General features: G+C 44.2%; 1 long non-coding RNA gene across 1 annotated transcript; it reads left to right on the forward strand.

The window, feature by feature from the left end:
- The first annotated feature begins 725 nt into the window (after positions 1-725).
- On the forward strand, positions 726-2,074 carry LOC120041212. Its single transcript, XR_005475857.1, has 3 exons — positions 726-769; positions 1,334-1,496; positions 1,817-2,074. It is a non-coding gene; the product is annotated as an uncharacterized LOC120041212 (long non-coding RNA).
- Positions 2,075-7,148: the final 5,074 nt, after the last annotated feature.

A 7,148-nucleotide genomic window follows, 5' to 3' on the forward strand; every position in this document is an offset into this window, starting at 1 on the left:
TCTAGCTAATGCACTAGTGAGACAATGTTGTTGACATTTGGGCGGGTAGCTTGATTAGTTAACATAACTGTTGATAAAGAGACTGATATTTTATGGCTATTTCAGTCAATTCTATCAGTGTGGTTATAAGTAACATGCATAGACAGCTAAATGGGACACGTGATCCCCATAGATGAACTTGAGACGGTAGCAGTTTGATAACATTAGATGGTGTTAGTTTAGCGAGCTAAAGTTGGCTGGCTGGAAACCAGGTGTTGTGCACCCCACCTTGCATCTCATAGCAGAGTGGAAGAGGGAAAGTCACATATGGAATTGTTTACTGCTTCTAACGTGCTTGTTTTGTAGTCATCTAACAAACATACATTATGTCTCTTATAAATTGTAGGTTAAGCCATGAATGTTGATTGCCTGACAGCCTTGGTATATAGTTAAGCAGTAAAGCACAAGGAAAGGTTGAGGACTGTTCTTACGTAAGAGGCAACGCGGAGTGCCTGCCTGGTTACAGCCCTTAACCTTGGTATATTGGCCATATACCACAAACCCCCGAGGTGCCTTATTTCTTAAATATACCACAGTTTCAGCCAATCAACATCCAGGACCCAAACTACCCAGTTTATAATGTCTGCTTTATTCCACAGATTAAGGATTTGAGTTGGCCTGACGGAGAGATCTTCCAGGCGACTCCGGCCCATGGAGGATGCAGAGCATCACATCAGATGAAACTTTGATAAACCAGTACTTTACCAGCGTTTTATCAATATCTTTAAAGGTAAGGTGAAGATTGTATATTATTTCTGACAGTCCTAAATATGACAGCTATGAATTAGATGAATCAGATGTACATTTTAGAGGTTAGTGGGAAACAGTGAATTGGGATATATGGGCACAGTCACCCAGGAAAAAAGGTTTAAAGGAATAGCCATGTCTTTGTATTATGGTCATAGGATTCTTAAAGGTCCACTACAGTCACACGATGCTCCATCTGAAATCTCCTTCCACCTGAAAAGGCCCACCTTGAAAACCAATCATTGGTTTAGAAGACAAAGTAAGAGTGACAACTGAATCTAGCCTCTTGAAAGACAGAGCAGCGCATCCCCCTCCCTAAACCCCCTGCTGCACACCTGAACCTCATTTTGATTGGCAGTGATATGTGTGAGATCACTTTTAGACAGTGTGAGGTCATTTTATGAGAACAGTTGTTTTTGGAGAAGCTTGGGAAGTTGAATGGGGTGATCATGTGACCGGAGTGGACCTCCAGACAGTGATTATTCTCTGTAATAATTGACAAGCACAATGCAATATCTCCTAATGCTTGTATTTTGTGTCTGCTAAGGACGGGGAGTTTTTGCCACTGAATTCATATCCAAAGGAGACTTTGTTGTGGAGTACCGAGGTGAACTGCTTACACAACAGGAGGGCGAGGTCCGAGCTGATCACTACAATGATTCTGCAAAGGTGTTTCTTTTCCATTTCCAATGGAAAGGAAGAACATGGTGGTAAGTAGGACAAAATAAACATATTAATGCCTTTTGAGATCTAAAAAAAAGCAACAACATTAAAATGGAGACAGACATTTAAATGGTTGGTGGCACAATATGCACTGTAGGCCTATCTCAGGTCCAGATACTAATTTGACCTTGTCCCTGACCTAAACAGTCAGGAACAATATTAGTCTTCAAACCAACTGGTTCGCTATCAGAGCATCTGCACTCCTTTGTTAAACAACGCGTTAGGGACTTTTCTGCCCCTTTTCTGAAACAGAAACCCTGTGCTGCAATATCTTCATTAAACTGTGACATGTTATGTTTCTATGCAGCATTGATGCATCTGAAGAAGACTCCTCCCTTGGGAGACTCGTTAATGATGATCACTAAAGACTCAATCTCAAAATGAAGGCCATACAAGCAAACGATGAGCCACACTTGTGCCTCTTCGCGACTCGAGATATTGCAGCTGGCGAAGAGTTGACTTATAGTTACGGTGATTCAGACTGGCCATGGAGAACACAGGTGAGGAACTTTTTTTTTTTAAGATGCTAGATGAAATTACCACCCATCTTGGAAGAGCTGGGAGGATGAGCAATTCACTACCCTGTCATGCAATATGTTGTGATGCAGACAGTGTCTCTTAACTACTAAGATGTAATTGATGTCTAATTGTTGTCTTGGTTCACTTAATTCAGGCTGTTTTGGTTCATTTCCCTCAGTGTTTTGTAAATGGTATCCAGGTAACTGGTCATGTTGAACATGTTCCTTCAGCACTTTTTGCAGGTCAGTTGGTGTTTCTGATAAGCTCCGCCGTGCTGCTTGGTAGTTTCAATGTCCATATGAATCTGTTCAACTGTCCTCTGTCAAGGTCGCAAAGTCTATTCAACACCTTCTCTGTCACAGCACCTTGATGTTTATTGATAACCTTGCCGCGTGTAGCGAAGGCCACAGGTTGTAGCTGACTTGAGGTGTGAGTACAGTCACTGTCTTTGACTCGCTTCACCGGGTCATTGCGACCGATTTTCTTGAGCAGGGTGTTCAACCCTAACCGTGCTGCAGCTCCATAATGCAATGCCATAACATCTGCCAACCCGGTTCTATCTGTCACATACTGCAGGTCCACTGATGTGGTGTCGATGCGTGATCTCTATCTCGCTCATAACAAACTTCATCTTCTCAATATCATCACGGGTTATATTGTCCCAAAAAATTGAGACTATTTCCTTAGGTGACATAACATTACCATTACCAACTGAGGATGATCCAGGGTAATTGTCCCATGTTGCCATCAAGCTATTACTAGTAATACCTCCCTTTCTTCTGGCAGTGTCAATCAGGGCCCGGGCCTTGTCATGAGTACCTCCTATAGACTGGATACTTTCCAACTCTCCATTGTTTAGCCTCCTTTGTGCAAAGAGAACATCTGCAATATGGTCCAACATCTTCATCTTGGCAGCATCTATGTAGCTGAGTCTTTTCTTGTAAAGGACATTCATGGTATCGGCTATTCGGTATGTGACACAGGAACAGCTTGTTGAAATATACAACAGCACTTTGGCTCTGCTAGACCTCTGCTTATGACCAACTTTAGTGTTCTTAGTTTTAGAGAAACATCATGACCAACTTTAGTGTTCTGTGTTTCAGAGAAACATCATGACCAACTTTAGTGTTCTGTGTTTTAGAGAAACATCATGACCAACTTTAGTGTTCTGTGTTTCAGAGAAACATCATGACCAACTTTAGTCTTTACTGTTTTAGAGAAACATCATGACCAACTTTAGTCTTTACTGTTTTAGAGAAACATCATGACCAACTTTAGTCTTTACTGTTTTAGAGAAACATCATGACCAACTTTAGTCTTTACTGTTTTAGAGAAACATCATGACCAACTTTAGTGTTCTGTGTTTTAGAGAAACATCATGACCAACTTTAGTGTTCTGTGTTTCAGAGAAACATCATGACCAACTTTAGTCTTTACTGTTTTAGAGAAACATCATGACCAACTTTAGTCTTCTGTGTTTTAGAGAAACATCATGACCAACTTTAGTGTTCTGTGTTTTAGAGAAACATCATGACCAACTTTAGTCTTCTGTGTTTCAGAGAAACATCATGACCAACTTTAGTGTTCTGTGTTTCAGAGAAACATCATGACCAACTTTAGTCTTTACTGTTTTAGAGAAACATCATGACCAACTTTAGTCTTCTGTGTTTCAGAGAAACATCATGACCAACTTTAGTGTTCTGTGTTTTAGAGAAACATCATGACCAACTTTAGTGTTCTGTGTTTCAGAGAAACATCATGACCAACTTTAGTCTTCTGTGTTTTAGAGAAACATCATGACCAACTTTAGTGTTCTGTGTTTTAGAGAAACATCATGACCAACTTTAGTGTTCTGTGTTTCAGAGAAACATCATGACCAACTTTAGTCTTCTGTGTTTTAGAGAAACATCATGACCAACTTTAGTCTTCTGTGTTTTAGAGAAACATCATGACCAACTTTAGTGTTCTGTGTTTCAGAGAAACATCATGACCAACTTTAGTCTTCTGTGTTTTAGAGAAACATCATGACCAACTTTAGTCTTCTGTGTTTTAGAGAAACATCATGACCAACTTTAGTGTTCTGTGTTTCAGAGAAACATCATGACCAACTTTAGTCTTCTGTGTTTTACAGAAACATCATGACCAACTTTAGTGTTCTGTGTTTCAGAGAAACATCATGACCAACTTTAGTCTTCTGTGTTTTAGAGAAACATCATGACCAACTTTAGTCTTTACTGTTTTAGAGAAACATCATGACCAACTTCGGACATTGAAGCAGTTCAGAATCACTCCCTTTCTCTTCCTCTCCACCTCTCTCTCTCTCTCTCTCCCTCCCTCTCTCTCTCTCCCTCCCTCCACAGCAGCCCATATCTCTCAGAGGGTCACCCAGCCCATCAGGGCTAAAAGGCCCCCAATTACCAAATATAAAGCAACCTCCACACATCCTCTGTCTCCCTCCCTCTCTCTCTCTTTCCCTCTGTTCTGACTCTCTACCATCCCTCTCTCTCTTTCCCTCTGTTCTGACTCTCTACCCTCCCTCTCTCTCTCTCTCTCTCCCCCTCAGGGCTCCAGATCCTCTATCAGTTCTGACTCTCTACCCTCCCAGTATAGTATACACAGACTGGACAACAGGACAATGATCCTAAGCCCGGACTTGAACCTGATCGAACATCTCTGGAGAGACCTGAAAATAGCTGTGCAGCGACGCTCCCCATCCAACCTGACAGAGCTTGAGAGGATCTGCAGAGAAGAATGGGAGAAACTCCCCAAATACAGGTGTGCCAAGCTTGTAGCGTCATACCCAAGAAGAATCAAGGTTGTAATCGCTGCCAAATGTGCTTCAACAAAGTACTGAGTAAAGGGTCTGAATACTTATGTAAATGTGATAAGTTTTTTTTAAATAAAAATGTCCACACATAAAATAAACTGCTTTTGCTTTGTAATTCTGGGATATTGTGTGTTGATTGTGGAGGGGAAAAAAATGATTTAATCCATTTTAGAATAAGGCTGTAACGTGACAAAATGTGGAAAAAGTCAAGGGGTCTGAATGTATATCAGTATATTAGACTCTCTCTCTCTCTGCAGTGATGTTGTTTTCATCACTTCTGGTTTAACACTGACATCAAGTGGTGATTGTCCAAACTACACCCTGTTAAGATATAAAAAGAGAGACAGATTGGGGGAGAGAGATAGCAGAGAGAGCAGAGAGAGAGCAGAGAGAGCAGAGAGAGAGCAGAGAGGGCAGAGAGAGGGCAGAGAGAGCAGAGAAAGCAGAGAGCAGAGAGAGCAGAGATAGTAGAGAGAGCAGAGAGAGAGCAGAGAGAGAGCAGAGAGCAGAGAGAGCAGGGAAAGCAGAGAGCAGAGAGAGAGCAGAGAGAGCAGAGAGAGAGCAGAGAGCAGAGAGAGAGAGCATAGGGAGCAGGGAAAGCAGAGAGAGCAGAGAGAAAGAGCAGAGAGAGAGGAGAGAGAAAGAGCAGAGAGAGAGCAGAGAGCAGAGAGAGGGCAGAGAGAGAGACCAGAGAGAGAGACACCGCAGAGAGGGAGCAGAGCAGAGAGAGCAGAGAGAGTGAGAGCAGACAGAGCAGAGAGCAGGGAAAGCAGAGAGCAGAGAGAGAAATACCAGAGAGAGCAGAGAGAACAGGGAAAGCAGAGAGAGCGAGAAGAGCTGAGAGAGCAGAGAGCAGAGAGAGAGCAGAGAGAGAGAAGAGAGAGCAGAGAGCAGGCTGAGAGAGTGTCTAGAATCTCCCTCTCTGAAGATGAGAGCAGGGAAAGCAGAGAGAGCAGAGAGAGCAGAGCAGAGAGCAGAGATCAGAGAGAGAGATACCAGAGAGAGCAGAGAGAGGGCGCAGAGAGAGAGCAGAGAGAGAGAGCAGAGAGAGAGCAGAGAGGGCAGAGAGAGAGAGAGCAAAGAGAGAGATCAGAGAGAGAACAAAGAGCAGAGAGAAGAGAGCAGAGAGCAGAGAGAGCAGAGAGAGAGCAGAGAGAGAGATACCAGAGAGAGCAGAGAGAGGGCGCAGAGAGAGAGCAGAGAGAGAGAGCAGAGAGAGAGCAGAGAGGGCAGAGAGAGAGAGAGCAAAGAGAGCAGAGAGAGCAGAGAGAAGAGAGAGAGAGCAGAGAGAGAGCAGAGAGTAGAGAGAGAATAGAGAGAGAGCAGAGAGAGGGAGCAGAGAGAGAGAGCAGAGAGCAGAGAGCAGAGAGAGAGATACCAAAGAGAGCAGAAAGCAGGGAAAGCAGAGAGAGCAGAGAGAGATATCAGAGAGAGCAGAGAGCAGAAAGCAGGGAAAGCAGAGAGTGCGAGAAGAGCAAAGAGAGCACAGAGAGATATACCAGAGAGAGCAGGGAAAGCAGAGAGAGGGTGCAGAGAGAGCAGAGATAGCAGAGAGCAGAGAGAGCACAGAGAGAGAGAGCACAGAGCGAGAGAGCAGAGAGAGCAGAGAGAGAGCAGAGAGAAGAGTGAGCAGAGTCAGCAGAGAGATAGAGAGAGCAGAGAGCGGAGAGAGCAGAGAGAGAGCAGAGAGAGAGACACACAGAGAGAGAGATAGAGACACAGAGAGACACAGAGAGAAACAGGGAGAGAGAGAGAGCAGAGAGAGCAGAGAGAGAGAGAGCAGAGAGTGAGATAGAGAGCAGAGTCAGCAGAGAGAGCAGAAAGCAGAGAGAGCAGAGAGCAGAGAGATAGAGAGAGCAGAGAGAGAGAGATAGCAGATAGTGAGATAGAGAGCAGAAAGCAGAGAGAGCAGAGAGAGAACAGAGTCAGCAGAGAGAGCAGAAAGCAGAGAGTGCAGAGAGTGCAGAGAGAGAGAGAGCAGAGAGAGAGGGGGAGAGAGAGGGAGAGAGAGCAGAGAGAGCAGATAGAGGGCAGAGAGAGAGAGCAAAGAGCGAGATCAGAGAGAGAGCAGAGAGCAGAAAGAGAGAGAGAGAGCAGGCTGAGCGAGTGTCTAGAATCTCCCTCTCTGATGATGAGAGCAGGGAAAGCAGAGAGAGAACAGAGAGCAGATATCAGAGAGAGAGATACCAGAGAGAGCAGAGAGAGGGCACAGAGAGAGAGCAGAGAGAGCAGAGAGAGAGCAGAGAGAGGGCACAGAGAGAGAGCAGAGAGAGAGAGAGCAGAGATAGCAGAG

Source organism: Salvelinus namaycush, unplaced genomic scaffold (genome assembly GCF_016432855.1).
Source record: "Salvelinus namaycush isolate Seneca unplaced genomic scaffold, SaNama_1.0 Scaffold416, whole genome shotgun sequence".
NCBI classification, from domain to species: Eukaryota; Metazoa; Chordata; class Actinopteri; order Salmoniformes; family Salmonidae; genus Salvelinus; species Salvelinus namaycush.